The sequence below is a fragment of the Chlorocebus sabaeus genome, chromosome 27 (assembly GCF_047675955.1).
Source record: "Chlorocebus sabaeus isolate Y175 chromosome 27, mChlSab1.0.hap1, whole genome shotgun sequence".
Taxonomy (NCBI): domain Eukaryota; kingdom Metazoa; phylum Chordata; class Mammalia; order Primates; family Cercopithecidae; genus Chlorocebus; species Chlorocebus sabaeus.
Window position 1 is genome coordinate 9,684,553 of NC_132930.1, and position 26,544 is coordinate 9,711,096.

Below are 26,544 nucleotides of genomic sequence, written 5' to 3' on the forward strand. Positions count from 1 at the left end.
GCGTGGTAAGAAATGTTACCTAAATTAGGATTTTTGTAATCAAGTGGCCCTATAAGACCAGAAGTGTATATCAACAATCTCCTTTTTCTGTTTCAGTACATCCATTCTTTTTTTCTTTTTTCTTTTCTTTTTTGAGACTGGGTCTTGCTCTGTTGCCCAGGCTAGGGTCCAGTGGCATGAACACAGCTCACTGTAGCTTCGAACTTCTGGTTCAAGTGATCCTCCCACCTTAGTCTACTGTGTAATTGGGACTACAGATGTGTACCACCATGCCTGGCTAATTTTGTTTATTTTTTGTAGAGATGGGGTCTCGCTATGTTGCCCAGGCTGGTCTTGACCTCCTAGGCTCAAGAGATCCACCCACCTCAGCCTCCCAAAGTTTCTGGATTATAGGCATGAGCCACCATGCCTGGCCTAATGTATTTATTCTTTTATAGGCTTTTATTTTTTTAAGCTTTCGTTTTTCATCACAATATATAACATTTGAAACAATAATAATGCCATAAATTAAAAACATTTCGCAGTGATTGTTTGAATTCCTTTATAATCACAAAATTCATGGACCCAGAAGAGAGGTCCCCTGGGTATGTATGTGTCTGTTTAATATGTATTAGGGAGGGAGTTCCTGGCTTTTACTTCTTAGCCTTCTCCAAAGGAGGAAACTCTTTCAGTTCCCTCAGGGATGATCTTCGATGTCTCACAACACTGACATTTTCCCAGCAGTCTTTTGGGAACTGCTATAGTTGTAGCCTTTTCCTATTTGTTGTTACCCCTGATTAACCTAGGAGAAAAATGATTCTTCCCTTTAATTATCTATCTTTATTTCTATGAAGGGCAGTGTGTCTCAGACTTACTTCTTGCTCCCTGCAGTCTTTTGGCCTTGGACCAGTTGTATAGATATTTATTTGTTTTTGTTGCTTTCCTTTGGAATCTGTGAAATTTTGGCTCTAAGTCGGGGAAATTTGGGGTAATTCCCCATAGTGCTTTTGTTCCCATATCCTTTCTGTAGTTATGCTTATTCGTATTCACTTTTAAGTGCCATTACCTTGTGCAGCTCAGTTTTTTTCTTTATAGAAAAGTTATGGCTAGGCTCATGCCTATAATCCCAGCACTCTGGGAGGCTGAGGTGGGTGGATCACTTGAACCCAGGATTTTAAGACCAGCCTGGGCTTCATGATGAAACCCTGTCTCTACAAAAAATACAAAAATTAGCCAGGCATGGTGGCATGCGCCTGTAGTCCCAGCTACTTGGGAGGCTGATGTGGGAGGATTGCTTGAGCCCAGGAGGTACAGGTTGCAGTGAGCTGAGATTATACCACTGCATTCCAGCGTGGGAGACAGAGCAAGACTCTGTCTCAAAAAAAGAAAAAAGAAAGCAAAGAAAAGTTAGAACCACCCTCAAGTCCTCACCCAGACAATTGCTTGTAAAGTAAGTCAGATAGTTAAAAGCAGTGGCATTTTATAGCAGTAGGGAGGGATAACAGAATAGGGATTCGGATCAACAGCCAGCATTAAAGCCAGCAGTGTTGGGGTAAACAGCTTTTCACATATTTTCAGATATTGTTAGTATCTCCAAGGGTGTTACAGTTTTACTCTGAAATTAGCAATTTTCATAGTGAGCATCATCAGAATAAAGTTTACACCTGTACCCTATATAACAGGGATCTGCAAACTGTAGCCAATAGGTCAGATCCAGCCTATGCTTATTTTTATAGGAGCTGAGGGTGGTTTTTATATTTTAAAATGGTTACATTTTAAATGGTTATATAAGCACCTACATAATCTCTTTTTTGTCTCTTGGCCCTCAAAGCCTAAAATATCTGTGATCCTGTTAAGAAAAAATTTGCCTACCCCTGTGTAGAAGAAAGTTGGAGGACATGTACTGCCATTGATCCAAGTGAAATTGTTAGTACTTGAGCATTTTTGACATACAAAAAGGTTAATTTCATATGGTTCAAGCTAATATATTTTGAGGACATTGTTCCTTCACAGTGGTTAAAATGCTAACATTTGGGCTCTTGAAGTGGAAGAAGTAAATTTACCTGAAAAATTCACATATGTGTTCTTGCTCCTTTTTTCACCTCAGAGAATGACACATTGGCCATCAGCTGAGTTGCTTTCCAGAGATTACCAAAGGGCCCTGAGCTGCACAGGTGTGTGCTGTCCAGTGATTGCAAGGAAGCTCTTTATTTTCATTTGACTTATTTCTTACTAAGAGCTCTTTATGAGAAAACTGTCTTCTTGGTGCCAGAAACGTGCTACCTGTGCTCAGCATAGCGATTGCTGCCCTGAGGCCTCTACTGCGCTTGTCACTTTGTGCCTTTTTACTGGTCGGGGGAGAGAGAGTGGCTGCTTTTCCAGGGAGCACATAACTGCATAACACGTTGCCTGAAACACCCTTCCCTGGAACTAGAGTGTGGTTCATACCCTCTCATGGTTTCCATCTCTGATTTCTTTTCCCATTGTCGTTGATCCCTCAGTCCAGGCATGAACACTGTGACGTATTTTACTTGATTTGTTCTCCATTCCTCCCTTCTACATGCTCCTTTGTAGCTTGCTTCTCCTGATCATTAAATAAGATTTGGCTATGCCGGGCGCGGTGGCTCAAGCCTGTAATCCCAGCACTTTGGGAGGCCGAGACGGGTGGATCACGAGGTCAGGAAATCAAGACCATCCTGGCTAACACGGTGAAACCCCATCTCTACTAAAAAATACAAAAAACTAGCCGGGCGAGGTGACAGGCGCCTGTAGTCCCAGCTACTCGGGAGGCTGAGGCAGGAGAATGGTGTGAACCCGGAAGGCGGAGCTTACAGTGAGCTGAGATCCCACCACTGCACTCCGGCCTGGGCGACAGAGCGAGACTCTGTCTCAAAAAAAAAAAAAAAAGATTTGGCTGGGTACTGTAACCCCAGCACTTCGGGAGGCTGAAGTGGGTGGAGGTCAGGAATTTGAAACCAGCCTGGCCAACATGGTAAAGCGTCATTTCTACTAAAAAAAAAATTACAAAAATTAGCTGGGTGTGGTTGTGGGCGCCTGTAATCCCAGCTACAAGAGAGACTGAGGCAGGAGAATTGCTTGAACCTGGGAGGCGGAGGTTGCAGTGAGCCAAGATTGCAGCATTGCACTCCAGCCTGGGCGACAAGAGCAAAACTCAAAATAATAAATAAATAAATAAATAAATAAATAAATAAATAAGATTTGCTTGTTGAAACCTCAAGCTGACGTTGTGTAGAGGCTACTCATAGCAGAAATAAATGTTAACCTTGGCAGCCGTCGCTGCCCTCACATAAGGCAGGAAAGCCAATTTGACCTGGGGCCTCCTTACCAGCCTGTGTCTGAACAGGGCCACACTGTTCCCTGGAGAAGGGAAACGATTTCAGTAAAAAAAAAAACAACAGCAACATGCCATAGAGTTAATAATTTTATCATCAGGTGTGGTCGGAATCATCAGTCAAGGGTCAGCAGTGCATATTGCTGTGCCCTACGTTGGTTTTGAGGCTCGTATGTCAGACTGGAATTTTAATTTTCTTTCCTTCTGTTTTGAGATTAGTCTGCCTTTCCCGGCTATTTCCTTTCAGGACAGGGTGCTGCTGTTGGATGGAATGTGGAATGGCATCCATTGAGCATGAAAATAAGAAGTAAATAGCTAGAGCTGTTCTTTCCTGACTTTTCATGCAGATATTTGTGTTTATGTTAAAACTCCAGTTTTAAAATGAGTCATGTGCCACATAACAATGTTTCAATCTATCGTGGACTGCATATACAACAGTAGTCCCATGAGATTGTAAGACTCCATTTGTCCTGTACCTTTTCTATGTTTAGATATGTTTAGGTACACAAATACTTATCATTGTATTACAGTTGCCTGCGGTATTCAGTACAGTAACATGCTGTACGTGTTTGTAGCCTGGGAACCCTAGGCTCTGCCATCTAGCCTAGGTGTGTAGTAGGCTGTGCCATCCAGCCTAGGTGTGTAGTAGGCTGTACCATCTAGGTTTGTGTAAGAACACTCTATGATGTTTGCACAGCAATGAAATCGCCCAGTGATGCATTTCTCAGAATGTATTTCTGTTGTTCAGCAACACATGACTATATTCCAGGAATTGCTAATAAAAATTGCATATTTGTTCATTTTTGTTGGTACCTATCCATTCCTTTGGATGACTGCAGCCACCACTGTAACCTCAGCTGTGAGGATCTGGAGTGTTATAATAGCTTCCAGACCTTGGCCTGCAGTCTCTTTGCCTGCAAATTTAACTAATGCATAGTGGCCAAATGAATCTAACTGAGGCATGGCTCTCATCATGCCACTTCCCTGCTGAAATTGTTTAGTGTGTACCCACTAGTTTAAAAGGTCACCCTGGTATTTGAGTCCTTTAGGTCTCCTTTCACTGCTCCTTATTTTTATTACCTATTACTCATGAGGAATGATTGTTATTGTTGTTGGTATTATTACTATTCAGTAGACATTTATAGTAGTGTGCGTGGGCTGCTCCTGCCAGGGTACACCCTGGGCCTTTGGGTCACGTGCCTTTGCTCCTGCTGTTTCTGCTCTGGTATGTGGATCCATCTTTTGGTAACCCGCTAAAATCCTGCTCTTGCCATGGGGTGCAGCAGAGTCACTCTCTTTCCCAGGGAGTTTTCTGGTTTCCCCACTGGAAGCACGTGTTCCTGCAGCTCTTAAATCTCCTTCTTGATGCTTGCTTGTGTCCTAAATTCCTTTTATATTTTGGCACATGTATATAATTTGTCTGAACTCCAGCACTAAAGTCTTTTTCATTTCCCTCCTGTCCTCTGTGAGTGAGGACACTATTTTATCTACGGTAGTTGCTGCAATATTTGTGGAGTCATTTGGGCTAAGGGGTGGAACTGGATAATAACCATCCTCAGAGCCAGTGCCAGCCAAGACTGAGGGGGAGTAATCGGAGCCTGATGCAGAATAAATGCTTAATAAATATATATCGAATGGATGAATGAATGAAGTACTTGCTTAGAAACTTAACTCAGCATTGATAAGGGGAGAAATTCTTTGCATATTCCAAGTTTTTCCAAATCCTGCTTTCCAACACACATGGTTCTCTCTAGCTTTAGTTGTATTCATGGTAACTTTTTCCTGAACAACCGCTGTTGACTGTTCTATTTCTAGCTCTTGGGCACAGGTTTTGACAGTTGTGTTGGCTGTCTCTTTTGGTAAATTGTTTCTTGTTTGGTGTTAAGCTTTCACTGTAAGTCTCTTCATTAGAGGTTATTTGATGTGGGAGTCCCGTGCAATTAGGATTGTACAAACCCAGCACTTTCTCATTTGCCTCAGTTAGTGCCCGATGGGTGTCCTAGCTTTTGGACCAGTGTTATTATTATTATTATTATTTTAATTTTCTTTTGAGACAGAGTTTTACTCTTTGTTACCTAGGCTGGAGTGCAGTGGCACCATCTTGGCTCACTGCAACCCCTGCCTAAAGGGTTCAAGCAATTCTTCTGTTTCAGTTTCCTGAGTAGCTGGGATTACAGGCGCCTGCCACCATGCCTGGCTAATTTTTGTATTTTTAGTAGAGATGGGATTTCACCATGTTGGCCAGGCTGGTCTCGAACTCCTGATCTCAGGTGATCCGCCTGCCTTGGCCTCCCAAAGTGCTGCGATTATAGGTGTGAGCCACCTCACCCAGCCTAGTGTTACTATTTTCTTGGCTCGGGAACTTGATGTTCCATGGGTGTTCTGTATTTGGATACCATACCTCTACATGGGAGCTGTTTTGAAATTTTGATTTCTTGTTGGTGAGATATGACCCTTTGTTCTCCAGGGTTCATCAGGATCTCAGCCCCTACACACTAAGCTTATCTCACGTTCCGATAGCCTTTTACATCTTCAGAGCTTTAACTTCCTCTCATCCGACTTTGAGTTCTGTCTTTGGTTCTGGCCCAGGGATTTATTTCTTGTGGTTTTGAATGTTTTCTTAGTATTTAAAAAGTTGTTAATGATCTCTCACTCAGTTTTTCCATGTATTTGAAATAGGCAAAGCCCTTGCCTGTCATCTCAGCTCACCATGTTGATTGCAAACCTTATTACCACAGTCCTATTAAAGAATTTTAAGATATTTTAGTCACCAAATTGCAATCCCTGATTTCTGCAGAACTTTAGATGTTAAGTATGAATTCAGTGAATGGGTGCTCTGCAGATCCCTCTACGAGATGCCATGAACCTGAGTAACCACATTTTTGTAGTGTAGCATAGTCTTATCCATGGCTGCCTCCTTACTTGTAGATCACTTTCTGTGCATGTCTCAGAGTCAGTCAGTTAGATTTTTTCTAGATTTTTACATGGCATATGAACCCAACCTGTAAAATTGGTGATCTGAGGCCTGTTGATTGCCATTATTTTCAGATACTCAGAAATACAGACCTTGTTTTCACATACCTAGTAAATAATGTTACAATATTGTTACATCATTACATCTTGATGTTGACACTAGTAAAGAAAGGTTACTTCTATTTATTTATCTTTCACTGAAGAAAGAAATTAAATTTCAGTAGTCCAAATTAAATCCCTTCTTTGTAACTTTGCTCTTGCTTTTTTTTTTTAACCTCTCTTGTAATTTGCTACTTCCAGGGTAGAGATTTGCATTCTTATTTTGTTGTAATAAAAGAGTGTCCTTTTTGTTTGGATGCTCTGGATCTATCACTTTCCCTTTTGCTAACAAATGGAGCGGGACTAAGAAGCCCTGTGACAAGTCTTCACCAGGAGGAATCGGACGCCCTGGAAAGAAGCCTACCTGGTGTCTACTTTTGTTGCAGAATGAGACTCTGGAAACATGCCAGAATAGTCTTTGGAGGGACTTTAGTCCATTTTCCCTTCCCTGTACTCCACATGAAGAGGATTAGGTTGCTGGGGATAGGTCAGAAGGGGTCCCATGTGTGTCTGAAAGACAGGCTTTGCCTCTGAGAAAGATGAGAAGAATGTATCATCCTCAGGGCAGGAGGCACAGCACCTCTGCTAAAGGAAGGGGGGGCGGGGGGAGGTGGGGGGCGGAGGAAATGCCCCAGCCAGGCTTGGGAAGCTTAAGACCTATCTTATGTGAGCAGCCTCCGGAAGGGAAAGGAGAAAAGCATGCAACTTTATGGGGCCTCATTTTGAAACCAAAGCAAAAGGACTTGTTTTTCCAGGTTCTTAGACACTTGCTCATTTATGCAAACCTGAAATTGTCCTCGGGAGAAGTGAACTCCACTGACCTTCCTTTGCACAAAAGGCCACAAAAATCAGTGCAAGATGAAACCAATAGAGTTCTAAAGGAATGACTTGGCATATTTATTTCAGAGTCATGAGATAGGTCAGTTTGTTGTTTGCCTCTGTAGCTTCTAGACCTTTCTGTTATGAATATATACTAAGGAAAAGAAAACAGCAACATATACTATTGAATATTGTATTTATTTTTATTTTTGATTTTGAGACGGAGTCTTACTCTTGTTGCCCAGGCTGGAGTGCAATAGCGCTATCTCAGCTCACTGCAGCCTCTGCCTCCTGAATTCAAGCAATTCTCCTGCCTCGACCTCCTGAGTAACTGGGATTACAGGCGCCCACCCCTACACCCAGCTGATTTTTGTATTTTTAGTAGAGACAGGTTTTCACCATGTTGGCCAGGCTAGTCTCGAACTCCTGACCTGAGGTGATCTGCCCGCCTCTTTGGTGTAATCCGAAAGTGCTGGGATTACAGGCGTGAGACAGCACGCCCTGCCTGAATATTTTGTAGATGCTGCTTTGTTAAAGGAATATCTAGACTTTTTAGTCTGTCTCTTTTGATTTTATGGAAAATACTTAAGTCCATGGGATTCCATTTGTTTTCTCACCTAAATTCTTTCCCAGGAGTGTCCAAGTTTTGGGAAAGTTGACCCCCCTCTCCCAGAGTACAATAAAATTCTGCAAAGAGCTTAAGTTACATATTAGTTATTTGGAACTGAATACCAATAAATCTAACACGACTTGACTAACTGGAAATCAGACATACCTGCTGCCATCCTATCCTTGTGACTTGGGCTTGGTTAGGGGTAAAGAGGATTTCCTGTTGTTTTTGAACAAGAAATAGTAGCTTTTTGTTTTGAAATCACTGATCCTCACACCGCAGGATCCAGTTTAAGCGAGTAAGCAGGATGCAATTTAAAGACGCCTCCTTTTTTTGAGGGAAAAGGTGTAGTTAAAAGGAGATGGGGTGACCAGAGCCAATTAATAGGTAGAGACTGTATTTGCTATACTCCTAATACTGTGTTGACTTCCCTGGGGTATTGAGAAAAGTTACATATTGCCCTCAGTGCTTATATCTCATCTGTGGATGTGACCAAAGGTGATAACTGTATCATTTAGAATCAATTTATGTGATATAGCAGTTTAGAGGAGAGGAAGGCTGGTAAAGATGTGTGCAGTGAGTAAAGCCCAGGAGAACACAATTTCCAAAGCATCTTCCTCCAACAGGACACGGTGGTCTGGGGAGGAATGCAATTCAGATCAAGTTGTTGGCAGATCAGGCATGGGCCTGCAGGTCTTCTGGCTGGGATTTGAAGGGCACATTAAATGGGACATTACGGAGGGATCTAATGAACTGGGATCAAATGAGAAGGGCCTAGGGGAGTGCCTATGCTAATGAGAACAAAGAGTGTGTTCATAAGAAGAAGTTACATTTATTTTACTTTTTATTTTTATGTATTTATTTATTTTTTTTTTTGAGGCAGAGTTTCGCTCCTGTCACCCAGGCTGGAGTACAATGCTACAATCTCGGCTCACTGCAATCTCCACTTCCCAGATTCAAGTGCTTCTCCTGCATCAGCCTCCCACAGGCGCCTGCCACCATGCCTGGCTAATTTTTTGTATTTTTAGTAGAGATGGGGTTTCACCATGTTGGCCAGGCTGGTCTTGAGCTCCTGACCTCAGGTGGTCCGCCCACCTCAGCCTCCCAAAGTGCTGGGATTACAGGGGTGAGCCACTGCGCCCGGCCAGAAGTTACATTTATTACCGTTAATTTATTAGCACTTATATAGGCACTGTTCTGAGCACTTAATGTGTATACCTTTATTCTTCACTATAACTCTGTTACATAGATGCAACTATTATCACTCAATGACAGGAAACTGAGGCACACAGGAGCTATAGAAGCAACTTATTTGTGCCTATACAGACAATGGTGAAGCTGAGATTTGAACCCAGGCCTTTTGGCTCCAGAGTCTGTGCTTTTAACCACACTGTGTGCCTGCTTCAGTATATGAGAGAGGACTGAGAATGGGGTGACAAGCAAGAGAAGTTGTTGGGGAGAGAGGAAGTTCCAAGGTCAGGATTGCAGTGGAGCGGGTCCTAGGGCTGCAACGTTCATTTGGTGGCCACGTGGAGGAGTTGGTGGTATAGAGGGTAGTGACAAGTCAACCAAATCAGGCAAGTCCTGGAACCAGGATGGCGAAAATAATAGTCCAGAGCCCTTACTCTGTGCTGGGCACTGGGAATAGAGCAGTGAAAAGGTAGGTGAGGTCTCCGCTCCCGTAGTACTTCTGTTTGTTCTAGTGATGGAGACAGGTGGTAGGAAAGCCTTCCCAGTAGAGGAGATAATTGTGGATCTGCTATGGAGGAATGAAGAGTGTGATGGAGGGATACTGGGCATGGCCCACATTATGTTGGATGACCAGGGAGGGTGTCCCTGAAGAAGCGATGCTTGAGCTGCAATCTGAAGCATAGGGAAAGCCCAGTCTATGAAGAGCCGCGAAAAGCCCATTACAGACCAAGGGGTATGAACTATGAATGGCAAGGAGACAGGGTGGCCAGAGCATAGTAAGTGTGGTGGGACCTGGTGGGAGATGAGGTTGGAGAAGGTGGCCTGGTCAAATCAGAATGGAGGGCTTTGGTAAGGAGTTTCAGCTGTTTCCTAAGAGCAGTGGGGAGCCACTGAAGGTTCAGTAGGTGCAGGGCATCTAGGGTGCTAAATGGATGTGCCTGTTTGATCAGGGAGGGGCAGGGAGGTGGTGAGAGCAGCGTGCAGACAGCACATTTAGGAGGCTTCTCCCTTGTCTGGAAACTTAAAGGTTTGAATCACGGCTAACATGGCTTTTCTGCCTGGGAAACAGCAAGCTGCACCTCAAAGCTTCTTAGTGGTCAAATTGTGATCAGAGTTCACAACAACAAGACTTCACTCCCACCTTTTAGCCGTTGACTGCCCATTTATACCTGACTCTACAGAGAGAGAAAAACCAAGGCGTATGAACTTAAAAGATTAAGCAATTTTTATTTGTTTGTTATTATAGGTATGGGAATTTGTAAAACAGTTACTTTATAGGTAGTGGGTGCTTTTGATATTAGGAGCAGAAAACCCTTTATTGGATGATTTTCTCCTTCCCAAGATGGAGACTCAAAATGGAGATACAATTAATTACCCACTCAATGCCCATATCTTGTTTCATTGTTGCTCATAGAGCCATAGTTTAATTCAGGGCGGTGTGGAGATCAGCCTCGTCAGTAAATTGTGATGATTAAGCCAATATGCCAATCCTGAACCCTGATTTTCCAGCATTCCTTGTAGCGGATGTGGCCCTGTGACCTACTTCTGGCCAGTAAGACCTGAGAATAAGTCCACTGGGATGGGGGCGAGGTTGCTGGGAAAGCATTTATTGTCTTTATAAAGCCTGACAAATGAGCTTGTCCATACCCTTCCTTGCTTTCCCATTCTTTCTGCCTTGAATGATGATGAGGTACCTGGATGTACAGCAGTCTTCATGTCACCATGAGGTGACAACCATGAAGGAAAGTCCAAGAGCCACAGAGATACCTGCCTTGAAGTTGTTTTCAAACCAACACCTGCAGCCCTGCGCTTTCCAACTCCTTTGTATTTGTTGAATTCACTGTTAGTTAGGTTTTCTGATACTTAAAGCTGAATAGACTGTTAAATGAAGCAGATATGAAGACGCAGATGTTATGAGTCTTTTCCTCAGTATTGTGACAGCCTCATACATGTCCTTGATATTCAGTATCACGTTTATCTTGTGTGAAAACAGTCTTTGAAAAGAAAGCTCTAACTTGTATTAAAAGTTGTTCACAGTTCAAAGTGATGAGTTGTGGAGTTGGAAATGTAATTTTCAAAATAAATGAACTCCTTTGTGTGAACTTGCTGTAGCAAGTACCATGGAGACATACTTCATGGGCAGTATCTTCCTTATGGCCTTTTTTATGATGGTCTTAGTTTTCTGGTGAACTACATTGTGTGTATTTATGGCTTTATAGGAGATTATAGCAGTACTAGGGGTAATAGCATAAATAGTCTGATTTCTTGAAAATGTTAAGCTCCAACAGGCTTTATTGGATTTCAAGGTAATGGTATTATTAAATTTTCTGCCACTTTTCAAACTTTTTGTGGCTGAGTTCCAAGCTGCTGCTTTTAAGAAACTTGGGGGCTGGTTCTGCTCATTTATGGAAAAAAGTTATCCCGGGGGCCGGGCGTGGTGGCTCACGCCTGTAATCCCAGCACTTTGGGAGGCCAAGACGGGTGGATCACGAGGTCAGGAGATCGAGACCATGGTGAAACCCTGTCTCTACAAAAAATACAAAACATTAGCTGGACACGCTGGCGGGCGCCTGTAGTCCCAGCTACTTGGGAGGCTGAGGCAGGAGAATGGTGTGAACCCGGGAGGCGGAGCTTGCAGTGAGCCGAGATCCCACCACTGTACTCCAGCCTGGGCGACAGAGTGAGAGACTGTCTCAAAAAAAAAAAAAAAGTTATCCCGGAATTTTCTATTGCTATATTGAGGGGCGAGGAGAAATAATTTGAACTTTTTTTTTTTTTTCACTGTCTTGGATTTGGGTATAACACTCGGAATTACTTTCCACATGGAACGTAGAAATGGCTCTGCAATATGTATCATGGAGATAATATAAGGTATGAAATGAAAATTGTCTTCTCTAGTTTTTTGGGAAGAAAACTAGAAGTCACAGGGTCATCAGATTGTAAAGAGAAAAGAATTTTGCGTATCACATAGTAAAATTTCACTTTTTTCCCTAGCCTTGGAGACTTGAGACTGGAAACACTTTCAGTTATTCATTTAAAAAATAAAACTATGTGCAGTTACCCTGTATATCCTCTTCTTTAATGAAAAATTGTTCCAACTGGGCACAGTGGTTCACGCCTATAATCCCAGCACTTAGGGAGGCCAAGATGGGTGGATCACTTGAGGTCAGGAGTTTGAGACCAGCCTGGCCAACATGGTGAAACCCCATGTCTACCAAAAATATAAAAAATTAGCCCAGTGCTGGGATTACAGGCATGACCTACCATGCCTGGCCCAAGTGAGATTTTATTTGGTAACCAGTGAAAAGCTTAAGAATACTCATGTTGGTGACAGTTAACACTTACACAGCAGTTACTGTGTGCCATCACCATTCTGAGTGCTTTACACACACTCTCCTGTTTAATTCCCACAACACACATTTGGTATAGATATTCTCATTATCTGGGTGCCTGTAATCCCAGCTACTCAGGAGGCTGAGGCAGGAGAATTGCTTGAACCTAGGAGGCAGAGGTTGCAGTGAGCTGAGATCATGCCACTGCACTCCAGCTGGGTGACAGAGAGAGATTCTGTCCCAAAAAAAAAAAGAAAGAAAAATTGTCCCAAAGGAACAAGAAACACTGTATAACCCCAAGAACCTTGACAAGAAGACTTTTTAAGTCACTTGTTTCAACTACCTCATTTTATCGAGAATAAAGGTTACTCCTTTAAGGTAGAACAGCCAATTAGGCCTTGGGCAGGTAGGAACAAGACCACAGAAACTGTTAGGTATATTGACATCCTCAGTGCTGTTGCTGGAATTAATGATGGCAGTATCTTAAGTGGGATCAGTGCTTGATCTTGTCTCTGAGAGCCGTGAGGGTTTGACAGACACTGATACGACACGGGGCGTCCCAGGCAGAACAAACGGAAGAGGCTTGTAAGTGGGAGATGTTTAGTAGCTTCAGTATAGAGTGAGGCACTGGTGTGGTGCCCTACTTGAGATCAGGTAGCAGAAGAACGGCTTATGTCCATGCAGATTAGGGACAAGTTGGGGTTAGTTTGACCCATTTGGGACAGAATGTAGAGAGCTGTAGGAGCCCGTCAGTGAAGTGAGATTTTGTTTTGGTATGTATATGTGTGTGTATGTATGTATTTTTGTACTGACAAGGTCTCGCTATGTTGCCCAGGCTGATCTCCAACTCCTGTCCTCAAGTGTCCTCAAGTGATCCTCCTTCCTTAGCCTCTAAAAGTGCTGAGGTTACAGGCATGACCTACCATGCCTGGCGCAAGTGAGATTTTATTTGGTAACCAGTGAAAAGCTTTAATAATACTCATGTTGGTGACAGTTAACACTTATACAGCAATTACTGTGTGCCATCACCATTCTGAGTGCTTTACACATACTCTCCTATTTAATTCCCACAACAGACGTTTGGTATAGATATTCTCATTATCTCCATTTTACAGCGGAGGAAACGGAGGTTAGCTGACTTACCTAGAGACACTCAGAGGAAGCAGTGGAGATGGAATTCAAACCCGGGTGGCCCAGTCCCAGGGTCCTAGCTGTTGATAGCCTGGAGCTAAAGGTGGTAGATGCTCTTAGGAAGGTGGCTCTGCAGGAGAGTACAGTTGGATTGGCATGAGGGCAGACAGGTGATCAGAATATGGACTGTAGGCCTTCGGGATGGTTAATAAGAGCCTGGCCTAGATGGTGACCGTGGAAATGAAGGGATGAGAATTCACATGTTACTAGCTTCAGAGGATGGATTAGTGCCAGGTTTCTGACTGGTCATGGGGCCAGGGAAGGATGGAGTCAGAAATGTCTGGGATATTGCTTGCATGTCCACCTAACCCAATTAGGGAAGTTGAGAGAAGATTTGATGGGAGAGCAATGATTTATTTTTACAGAGCCCTGTTTTCCCACCTTATGACCAACTAGTGCAGTGGTTCTTAACCTGGGACTCTGGAGAAAACCGTCTAAAAGAGATGCACGTAAGTGTGTCCTAACAGATTTCTGTGAGTTTTTGGACTCTGCCAAGCTCACACTTTGTTTTAGCATGGCCTTGGGCCCACAGAGGGTCTCCAGTGTTTTGAGGCAGTTTGTGGCTGAGGCACTTAGAATTCTATGGTGGCTTGTCCTCTTCCCAGCTTAAGAATCTGTGGGTGTGAGCTCAGGAGGAGGGGATGGGCGTGTGTCTGCATTTTAGAGACCCGCCTTTGTTTTAGCTTCCCTGGCCCTGATTCCTGACTTCCGCTTTCCTTCCTGCCCTTAAGTTCTGTTGAGGAAAGCAGGAGACGGTAGCTGGAGAAAGAGGAGGTCCTTGGTGTTTCTTTGTGAGCTCGCATCCTGTGTTGAGGGAAACACCCTGTTCCTGGTGGCGGCCTCCGGGCTCAATTCTTCCTGCTGCTGCCTTTCTGAGAAATGTGACCCTGGCCAGGTATGTCTTCTTGGAGGCTTCTAAATGCAGGTCCCAGCTGAAGGACTGAGAAGGAACAGCAGGTTGTTCCAGGATAAGTAGCTGATACCTTTGTGGAAAAAAAAATCCTGATGTGGATGAGAGAACGTAGAGCCTCACAATTTGGACTTCTGTTTCATGACCATTTCTCCCTCTCTCCTCTTCTTCTCCTTCCATTCCTTCTCCTTCCCTCTTCTTTATTTCTTATTAGAGGAGTTGCTAATTGTGCATGGTTAGTAACTGTGACTATACCTATTTTTATCTTCGACTATGGTTTTCAGTCTTGATTTTCCAGGGAAAGGTAACACTGGCAAGTTGCAGGAGCATTGGGGAATTTGTGGAATTTGTAGGAATGGCTACATAGGGAAGATGAAGGGAACTAGAAGTCTTGGCTACCCCTGTCCTCCAACCCCTTAAAAAACCTCTGGAAAAACAGTATGCATGTGTGGGTTTGAATCCTGCTTCAGTCACCAGCAGAATGTCCATGTGTGTGCCAGTTCCCTAATCTCTCATCTGTAAAATGGGGATGGTGATATTTACTTCTTTCCAAAGGGTGTTGTGACACACAAATGAGGCAGCATATGTGAAGAAATTCTAAGCATCTCTCTTATCTCCTTGTTCCTGTCTAATTAAAAGTTTCTGTATTGTACCTTGGAATGATCCCAGAAATACTAGGAGAGAGGGAGAATCTTAAGTGCTATGTTAAATTGCTTTTTGTGTGTTTATTCCATTTCTACATAGTAACCATGTGAGGTAAATATTTTTATTTTTTGAGAGGAGAGAACTGAGGTTCAGAGAGGTTTAAAACAAAATAGCTTCACCACCTGCTACATATGTGGCAGTTATTTACTATCTTGCTGCCTGTTATCACATCTATAAAATGAGGATAATAATAGTTTTCTCTCCACAGAGTGGTTGTGAGGATTGAAGTGATTGATATATTAGCAATTATAGGGTGAGTGTCTCTTATACAAGATGTTTGGGACCAGAAGTATTTTGGATTTCATATTTTTGTTTTTGGATTTTGCAGTATTTGCATTATACTTACCATTTGAACATCCCAAATCCAAAACTCCAAAATCTGAAATGCTCCAAAATCTAAACTTTTGGAACACTGACATGATGCTCAAAGGAAATGCTCATTGGAGCCTTTTGGATTTCAGATTTTTGGATTTGGGATGCTCAGCTGGTGTTATCATTAAGAAAACTGCCAAATGTCTTCTAGGCCACTGTTTGGTGAAATCTGGAATTGGTCATATGTATAATGTGTTGAAATGGGATTTCACTATAATTTTCTAAACTAAGAGTGGATTTGGTTTTCGTACAGAAGGATTGAGTAAGTGATGTTAGACATATCATGAAAACTTCAAAGGATTTAGAGAATGTGAGGAAAAAAGAAGAGATCCAGGGATAATTAGAAGGCAGGTCCAACGGTAAGCTCTGTGTTGCTGTTGAGATGTGGTTGAAGAGAAACCATTACCTGGTTCCTTGGTTATGATACCTTCTCTTGGAACCATCAGATCAGAGATAGATAAACTGAGCAAATGAGGTCTTTGGAGTCTCCATGTTACCAGCTTCATCCCACTTTCTACTTCCTGAAAGAGGCAGTGGAGTAGAATGTTAAACTAAGGATTCTGGGATCATTAGACTAGGATTGGAGCCAGGGCTCTGCTGCTTTTCAACTTCCCAATGTTATGCAAGTTTTCTTAACCTTGCTACAGCTTGGTGTCCTTCTGTGTGAAACGAGGAGCATCATGGTGCCAACGTTCTAGGATTTGTGTGAGAAACGAAAGGGATCATGAACACTCTTTGTATTTAGCCCAAAGGATGCCCTCAACAAATGTTAGATACTTAATATTTCCTGGGGCCCTATCCCTGTGGGGTTTGGTTAGGCCCCATAGGCAAGCCACAAGTGGCAATATTTGGGGGCAGTAGCCTTTCTGTATAAATCCTGACCATGACCATAAAAGACTCATGCCTCCTGTCCCTGTTTCAGTTAACAATCTCTGGCATAGAATCTTTGAGTTTCCTTTGAGACACTTTTATCTGCCTCTCTTTTCTCTCAAAAAGCATCTTAGAGCTTGTAGGAGAACAGAAATGGAATATCGAGTATCTTACAGTTGGAGGAGAAAAGAAATTTTTTTCATCTTCTACTGGGTTCAAAACACCTCATTCCCCTTACTCCAATTTTTAATTTGCTGCACAATGAGACCTTTATATCTGGCAATGGAGCTATTTAAACAAAATTACATTATAAACCAACAATTTTGCAATTCTGCTCTGTAGTATACAGATATTTTCCTCTATATCTCAACTGTTCTCACTACTAGGCAGGCTAGGGGAATGAATGACGAGTTTCTCTAAGAAAAATTAACAGGTAACAAAAGTGAACCAGGTTCCTCAGAATCACAGATCAAGAACACAAATCGCATGTGTCCTCACTCCCCACTCCAGTGCTCTTTCAGAAAGGCCATGTTACCCTTCAGCCTTCTTTCCCACCCCTGTGAATAAAGCCTGCCAGGGGTTGCATCCTACCTGGGAGGCAGCTGCCCTTGGGACAGCTTCCCTTGCTGATGTAGACTTTATCAAATAACCTGTGTCAGCCTCATGGGGAACCATGAAATCCTTTCAAAAACTCATGCATTCTACTTCAGAGGAAAAAAAAAAATCTTCTTGGCCAATTTAGCAAGATCCTTGCTCCTTAGTTTCCTTTAATTATCTTGATTTTTTTTTTTTTTTTTTTTAAACTGGAGAAGACCATCTGCTTTATGAGGCAGTTCATCTCTTATGTTTTTTCTAATAGGTCTTTGAAGGCCCGGTTAAGCAAATTAAGGCTTCATCTCATTCTTGTTTGGGATCATTTTGTTTGGTGATTGTAAGTCACTGCCACTGGCATATCTTGGTTATATATTTGAGATACCTTGCAGTGTAGATTTTACAAAGAGATGTTATCTTTGTTCCATGAATTACAGGCACTGTGAGCCATTTTCCATATAGTGCCAAACTACACAGCAGGATTCTTTGCTTTTTAAATTCCTTCCTCTCACTACAAGAAGTCCTATTAACATGTTTTCTGAGCTATAGAGTAAAATCTGTCAAATATAGCATGGAAAGCAGATGGGTGGTTGCTGTCGTCCTTTTCACAAACTCCAAACCTAATCTTTCTTAGTAAAACTCAGCTTTGTCACCTTCTTTTACCCCATAGTTTTCATTTACGAATAGAAGACATATGTGAGGGAGAGGGCATTTCTTTATTTATTTTTTTTAAAGATACAGGATATCGATATACCCAGGTTCATGTACAAACCTTTTTTTTTTTTTCAAATTAAAAATCTTTTTCTCTGAATATAAAAATGTTTTATGCTCATTATGAAAAAACTTAGAAAAATAACAACTTATAAAGTATCAGAAGACCGTTTTCTAAATCCTGTCACCCAGAGATACCACTATGAACATTTTGATGAACTCTTCTATTCATTCCTTTAGCAGTGATTTATTGAACATCTGCTATGTGCCAGGCACTAGGAATATACTGATGAATGAAACAGACATAGTCTCTGTCCTCATACAGGGAGAGAGAGAAAGACATTAAATAAATTATAGAAATTATATAAATATGAAATTTTATAAAAGTACAGAACACTAATAAGGTTAAATGCCATATAAACTATTTTTTAAGAAAGAAATAGAGTAAAATCCCTACTGACAATGAAAACATGCCAGAAGACATGCTCAATTAAAAGTGATTAAAACCATAATATTCTACTTCAGAATAATTAAAAGAGATTATTACAAAATTATACAGGAGATAAAAGAACAGCATAAATCTGAATTAGCAAAACTCAGAGACAAGGAGACAGAACTCAAGACAGAATTAGAAATTTTTAAAAAATCATTTAAAAAATAAATTCTAAATTGGAAGGAGCACAAAATCAACTAAATACCACAAATATTGCCCTAAGAGAAATAATAGAGGGTGAAAAGGAGGGAAAAGTTAAAAATCCAAAGGAAATGAAGAAAGAAGTAAAATTTGGGAAAAGTTGACAAATATTGAAGATAGACAAAGCAGATCCAACATACAGATAATAGGAGAGGAGAAAACCAAAGCAAAGGTGTGGTACAAATGATATATGTTAAGAAAAGTTTTCTGGAAAAAAAAAATTGAAACTACGTTTTGAAAGAGAAAATTGTGTGTTTTAGAATATCACCTTAGAACAACCAATACTAAGATATTCTAATAAAACTATTGGGTTAAAAAGAAGAAAGAAAAAGTCCTTTGGGCATCTCGACAAAAAAGGGAAAAACAGTAATAGAGAATTAGATTGTTCTTAGACTTTTTGACAGAAACTCTTATGCTGAAAGAAAATACATACCTAAGGTATTCAAAGGAAAGAAAATGTGAGCCAATATTTTTATATCTAGCAAAATTGACCTTCAAGCATAAAGAACACAAACTTATGAACATGCAAAAAAATCAGTGGAAGAAATATTGCTCCTCATGAGCTCCTCCTAAGGAATCTTCTACAGAGTGAGCTTCAAACAACAAAAATAACTAGAAAGATGTAAGATGAGCTTGGGACATCTCAAGATAATAAATAGGTAGCAAGGAAGCTATCAAAGATTGTTAGGGCGTGTCACAATGACTTAGGAGCCAACTTGAAGAGGCTCCTACTGGCCAAAAATAAAATTGCAAATATGTTTAAATCCATGAGGTTATGATATGAAAAAAAAAAATTATTGGTTCTGCAGTATGGAAAAAAGGTTAATGGAGCACCAATTCATCATCTTGAAAGTAGTTAGGAAAGAATCAGCTTCTTTCTTACATGAACATGAACTGTACCACTGGAAAACCAAGTGGTAGATGAAGGAAAACATCTCCTAAAATTTTTCCACCCAGTAGATGAAAATGAAATTAAATAATTGGAATATCACTATTTTCCAACCCCTGTGGATTTAGGGGATTTAGGCATTGAATAACAATGGCTGCTAACATCAGAAATGAATGAAAACCAGATACCATGTGCTTCCTAATGAAAGATCATACCACCACAGACTGAATTTCAGTCTGTTCAAACCTCTGAATCTAGCTCCAATTTGCAGGAAATTCAGAGGTTGGAGAAACGAGTTAAATGTGCACCACCAAAATTCATACTGTGGAAACTTCATACCTCAGACAGCCCAGATTCTTTAACAAATTAATTGTAAGGAAGAGAAAAGGATAGAGGCGATATAGATTAAATGTTACTTAAAAGACATCAAAAGTTTAAAAATAGATAACACTTATGCTGAGTAGGATTGTACACTTGGGTAACAGAATCATAAAGAAATGCCGGGAACTGATTACCATGATTACCATAAATTCAAGAGTTTGTTTACTTTGGAGGAAGGGAAAGTCATGGATGACCTTCTACAGTAACAAGCGAAAGCTGTGTTTTGATTAAGGTGGTAGTTATGAGTGTTTTCTTTATAATAAGCTATTTGTTTTGTGTGGTTCTCTTAATCTGTGTTTTATTTTACCATAAAAAGATTTAAAAATATTTTTATAAAAGAATGACAGTATACGTACTGCCTTTCTCCCAACTTTTATTACAAGAAGTTTCAAACAGAAAAATGGAAAGCATTGTGTAGGGAATGCCTGTATACTCATCATACTGTTTTACAGTTAGTTTTTTTCATTTAGTATTATTTAGTAAATATCTTTCTGTGCAATTAAATACAGAAGCATCTTCACTTTTAGGTGGATGCGTAGTATTCATTGTAGGATGTGATCCTTTATTTACTCAGTTTCCTAATGATGGACATTTGACTTGTTTTTGATTTTTTTCTAATAGAAATAATGCTGCTTATTTGTCCTTATGATAAATACCTAAAATTTGCTTTGTCACAGCATATTCTAATATGCAAAGTATAAATGCTGATGTGCTGTGAATGAACAGTTAGCAGTAGAGACTAAAGATGCAGGCTAGATTAATCAAGACAGCCCTCTGTGACCTAGGGAGGATATAAACCTCAAAGAAAAGACTAAAAAATAGATTCCCCCCTGCAGGATCCTCACATAGCATTATACCTTTCCTGGATCAATTTAGGTTTCATCCCACAGCTCTTCTACAATCTCATTTGGTTGTTGTGGGTATAACTAGTGTATCATTTATGTATTGCCACAATTAATGCTGCATAATGAAGTAACCCAAAATTCAGTGGCTTAAACTGTAGCCATTAGTATTTTTGGGATGGCTGAGTGGTTCTTCTTGTAGTCTCTGCTGAGCTCACTCGTGTGGCTACAGTTAGCTGCAGGGGTAGTAGACAGATCTGCTGATCTTTGCAGTGGTCTTTCACGTGTTTAATGGTTGGCTGGCTTAGGGTGGTCAAAAATAGCCTTGGACCAAGAAGATTTAGCCATCCTACTCAAGTCTCCCAACACCCTTCTGACAGGCCTAGGCATGTTCTCATGGCAGTAGCACAGATCCTGTCTTTTTCAGGAGAGTAGAAATGGATCCATATATTCTGAGCTTCTGTGTCATCCCATTTGCTAACATCCAGTTGGCCAAAATAAGTAACACAACTGAGACCAGAGCCAGGGGAAAGGGATTGCAAGGTTACAGAGCAGAGGGCAAGGATGCAGAGAGGCTGTTGATTGGGGTCATTAACTTAGTTCTTTATAGTTGTCCAATAGCATATTTTAAATTGGCACATCTTAGAAGCATTAAACATTGCAGTTATTTCTAAATTGCAGATGTTAATGCCTTTGGAATATGAAAGTTGGGAATCAGGCCAGGCACGGTGGCTCACGCCTGTAATCCTAGCACTTTGGGAGGCCGAGGGAGGCAGATCACGAGATCAGGAGATCAAGGCCATCCTGGCCAACATGATGAAACCCCGTCTCTACTAAAAATACAAAAATTAGCCAGGTGTGGTGGCGCACGCCTGTAGTCCCAGCTACTCAGGAGGCTGAGGCAGGAGAATTGGTTGAGTGCGGGAGGCAGAGGCTGTAATGAGCTGAGATCGCGCCACTGCACTCCAGTCTGCGAGAGCGAGACTCCGTCTCAAAAAAAAAAAAAAAAAAAAAAATTAAATTCACATATGTTCTCAAGTATGCTTTATTTTGCTTTTCTGAGCTACAAGCAACGAGAGGACTCAGGTTTTGCCTGCCAGCAGTTGATAGCCCCCTTTGTTTTTAGTTGCCATGTACATCAGAATGTTGGACACAAACTTCAAAAGAACCCTAATAATGTGGTGAGAATTGTCTTGTGGCATTAATTAATTTAGGCTATTTGAGTCAACTTCAAGAGAAGAGTCCAAAAAACATGGTGTAGCGGTTTTGAGCCTCATTTTTAGAGGTGAACAGCTGATGCCAGCTGCATCACTTGCCTCTGGTGGGATCTTTGGCATGTTACCTAACCCTCTGCTTCCGTTTCTTAATCTGTAAAACTGACGTAATAACCGTATCTTTTTCATAGGGTTGCTGGTGGTGATAAGTGAGATAATCCTTATCAGGTACCTACTTAGCACAATGCCTGGCACATAATAAGCATTCAATAAATGCTATATAGCGTTAATACTTCGGAAGGACCCGAGTCATCTGATAGAAGTACTTCGTTTTATAGATCTGGAAATAAGGCTTAGTTCTCCAGGGGAAAATGTTTAAAACCTTAAAGTAAGAGGGAATCAGTATGTATTTGTAGATAGATCTAATCCTGGAATGCAATGTCTACTTTAAAAGTATTCATCACTAATATAATCCTGTAGATTTTCGAGAGCATCTGCCGACAGTTTTTCTGACAGCCTTTCCTCTGCTTGGCAGGTTATGATGATGATTTCACTAATGTCAGAAAGACAATTTTCTATATAATTACAGTTTTTAGCTCCATTCTTGGACTCAGCCTACTATTTGTGAATGTTTCCACAAGAAATCAGCATAGGGCAGAGAAAGGATACAGAGGATGTGAACTACCAAAATTTACTGGGTACTTACTTAAGCCAGGTATACAAAGATCTCCAGGACACTGCTTTTGGTCCAGAAAGCTTATAGCCTAGTTGAGGAAACAAGCGTGGGTAAGAAAAAAAATAACAACAACAATAATAGCAGTGAGTATTTTTTTTTTTTTTTTGAAACAAGGTCTCACCACTTGTCTCACAACTCACTGCAGCATTGAACTCCTGGGCTCAAGCAATCCTCTTGCTTCAGCCTCCCAAGTAACTAGGACTGCAGGCATCTGCCACCATGCCCGGTTAGTTTTTAAATTTTTTGTGGAGATGGGGCTCTCACTATGTTGCCCAGGCTGGTCTTGAATTCTTGGCCTCAAGCAATCCGCCTGCCTAGGCGTCTGAAAGTGCTGGGATTTACAAGCGTGGACAACTGCATATGACCTTAATTAGCATTTACTGAACACTTAGGATGTGCTAGACACTAAGCAAAGCAAACAAGCAGCCTATGATACCCCATTCTGTTGTCATAGTAATTGTCAGATTGATGGTAACCACGATTTACAGTCCAACAAGACAGTCGAATAGGCTTCCAGACATTAAGTATTGGTTCAAGATCATATAGGATTTAAGTGTCAAATGAGTTAAGAGGAAGAGATAACTCTGGGCCAAGGTCATAATTTTCAAAGTTGGGGTTTGGGGGTGGCTAGAACTCCCACTAGGGGAGTGTGGAAGGGGCCCACTATTTGAATCGGTGGAGACCAGGGATGATAAATGTCTTGCAGTACTTAGGACTACCCTGTACAACAAAGATTGTCTTACTCTGCAGAACTTTTAAATACCCTAGCGAATATTTGTGTAGTTAAAGACATTTTTGTATAATTATCTGACCCTAGAAATTCTAAACTTGGTTTTAATATACACTATGTGTTCCAGAAGTGAAAACTCCTTCTCATTTAAAGACAAGTGTATTTAATATTTTTTGGAATATTCCAAAGAGTTGTTCAGCATTTTGCAATTGATGTTATTGGCAGCAGTGCAAATCATGTCTGAGTTGTCAATACAACACATGCCTTTTTCAGTCGGCATTTATAGCTATTGCACTAACAATGGTTCTACACATAGGTGAGTGTCTGATACCTGTTTGTTATGACTGCTGGAATAGTCATGCCAGAGAATTTGCTTATTGAAATGTTTCCCTCCTTTTATTCCCCCTTTTCTAGAATTTATGTGTTCAGATAGGTTATATTATCTGTGAATATCACTTTAGGATAATAAAGGGGTTATTATAAGCTATTTGTATAGAAAGGGAGTATTGGGTTTTATAGCATTGCACTGAGTTTCTACGGAAGTAGCTATTTGAAGGTAAAGAGGATAAATGAGAGATTCTAGAATCAGTTGGGTCTTAGATTGTTAGTGGTTGAAACAACTTAATTCTGGAGATTTTAGATAAGGTGGTGATTGTGACCAGAGCAATGTTTATCTGGCATCGTAGATCTGCAATAGATCCGGGGTGGTGTATGGGGAGGAATTAGACTGGCTGTCGGGGGAGGAGTTATGGGACTGTGCAGTACTATTTTAAAAATGGGTTGGACAAAGAGCTAGGCACATTGAGAAGGAGGAATCGGTCAGACTTGATTGGCAGTATTTGGGGAACATAGGTAAAATGGAATTGTTTGTCTGATTTTTATTTAAATCTTTTGTTCCTCTTCAGAATTATTTAAAGGTACATAGCATCTTTTACTGAATCAAATTACAAGAGGGCATTTTATCTATCTGTCTGTCTGTCTGTCTGTCTGCTTAGTGGTGCTTTTGTGATTTGGGGTTGCAAGCTCTCTCTCTGGTCCTGTCAGATATTTATTGATCCCTAGTACCATTATCTGAAGGCACATCAGCATTAAGAATTTTTATTAACGGGACATGTGAAAACACTGCTAGAAGGAAACTATTGTTGCTAGACTTTCACTTAGGTAGCTTTATGCTTTGCCCCAAAATCACAACTGTATTCTCAGTGCAGAACTTGTAGTGACCTGCCATTTGTCCCCAACAACTCTGAACTCAGTATGTGATTTTTATGGAAACAAGGGCTCTCCTCTCAATGCTGACAAACTCTCTAGCATTACAGCTGAAGTAGCATGTCCACCAGTCTTTGCTTTTATGGAAAAGTACATAATATTTTGATTAGGGTAAAGTTTTTTTGTTTTTTTGTTTTTTTGTTTTTTTTTTTTTTTTTTTAAGACAGGGTCCTACTCTGTCACCCAGGCTGGAGTACAGCGGTGTGATCTCGGCTCACTGCAACCTCTGCTTCCCGGGTTCACGCAGTTCTCCTGCCTCAGCCGCCTGAGCAGCTGGGACTATAGGCATGTGCCACCACACTGGCTAATTTTTTTATTTTTTGTAGAGACAGAATTTTACCATATTGGCCAGGCTGGCCTTGAACTCTTGACCTCATAATCCACCCACCTCGGCCTCCCAAAGTGCTGTGGTTATAGGCGTGAGCCATTGTACCCGGCCTAGGGTAAAGTTTTGAATCTGTCTACATTCTCTAGATCAGGGCTTCGCCAGTAGAAATAAAATGCAAGCCACGTATGTAATTTAAAATTTTCTGGTACCACATTCTTTAAAAAGGTGAAATTATTTTTAACATGTTTTATTTAACTTAATATAACCAAACTATTTATCGTTTCAACATGCAATCGATATTTTAAAATTATTAGACATTGTACATTTTTTCCACGCCAAGTATTTACAATCAGCATGCATTTTACGCTCACGGAAATCAACTTGGATGCAATATTCATTGGAAATACTTGACCTGTATTTAAATTTCATAAAATTTAGAGTTGAAGAAAGACTCACCTACCTGAGAAGTTCCAAACCTACTTAAATGTTTTCCAATAAGAGTCAAATATCAGTTTATAAATTTATATTTCAATTAATTGTAGTTAAATAAATTCAGTTGTCAGTTGCACTACTTTTTAAGTATTCAATAGCTTGTACTAGTAGGTGGGGACTGTATTGGACAGCACAGTTGTATATTGTTCTTAAAAGCCATGCATTTGTATAGTGTTTTCCTGTTTTCCAAGTGCTGCTTTGATATCTTCTCAGGTTATTGTTTATGTAGAATTAGTCCATGCCCCTAAGTTCCTCTCAGAAACTGTTTTGTTAGATGAGATTCATTCATCAAAGATATAAGTGCCTAGGGGAAAAAGTTCTGCATGTTTGTGCCTCATCCCCAGGGCCAGGAAATGCCTTGCACATTCTAGGTGTTTAATAAGTGTTTATCTACCTAAATCCCAGTTGGTCCTCAAATTGCACCTTAAATTTGACTTTCTCAGGAAAGCATTTCCTGACCCTCCAGTCTGGCCTGTGGTTGTTTTGTTGCATTTTCTCTTATATCTAAGTTATTTTCCTCCAAAACTTATTTATGCTGTGAGTAACTTTGTGATTAATATCCATCTTTCCAACAACTAGGCTATAAGTTCCGTAAGAGGGGAAATGTGTTTTTTACTCACTGAAGTATCCCTTACTCCTAGAATAATGCATGGCACATGGCAGGTATGAAATAAATATGGGTCAGATAGTAACTTAGGGCTATTTATAATATGAAGTCGTTAGCAGAATGTCTAATTCTTAACTTTATAGATGTTGGTTTGTTTGGTAAGGGAAACAGAAATATTTTATTTTAAGGATTATATACACTAAGGACAGTCATACCTTGGTATTTGAGGCAGATTGGTTCCAAGACTCCCTTCAGATACCAAAATCTGGGGTTGCTCAAGCCCCTTAAATAAAGTGGGGTAGTGTTTGCATAGAATCGATGCAACATCCTCTTGTATACTTTTTATTTTTTAATTTTTTTTTAGAGATAGGGTCTCACTCTGTTGTCCAGGCTGGAATACAGTGGTGCAATCATAGCTTACTGCAGCCTTGACCTCCTGGGCTCAAGTGATCCTCCCACCTTAGCATGCTGAGTAGCTGGGATACAAGTGTGTGCCACCCCACCCAGCTAATTTTTGTATGTTTTGTAGAGACAGGGTCTCACTCTGTTGCCCAGGCTGGTCTCAAACTCCTGGGCTCAGGTGGTCCGTCCCCCTCCATCTCACAGTGTGTATGAGCCGCTGTACCTGCCCCTTCCGTATGCCTTAAATCACCTCTAGAT

General features: G+C 40.9%; 1 protein-coding gene across 12 annotated transcripts in view; it reads left to right on the forward strand.

Moving 5' to 3' along the window:
• Nucleotides 1-26,544, forward strand: part of APBB2 (amyloid beta precursor protein binding family B member 2) — a 411,855-nt gene that overhangs the window by 150,939 nt on the left and 234,372 nt on the right. Inside the window, exon 2 of one of the 12 annotated variants that reach the window (XM_073012450.1) lies at nt 2,087-2,153. The exons of the other annotated variants lie outside the window; for them this stretch is intronic. The gene's annotated coding sequence lies outside the window, so the exon portion shown is untranslated. The remainder of the gene's footprint in view (nt 1-2,086; nt 2,154-26,544) is intronic. 12 annotated transcript variants of the gene reach the window in all.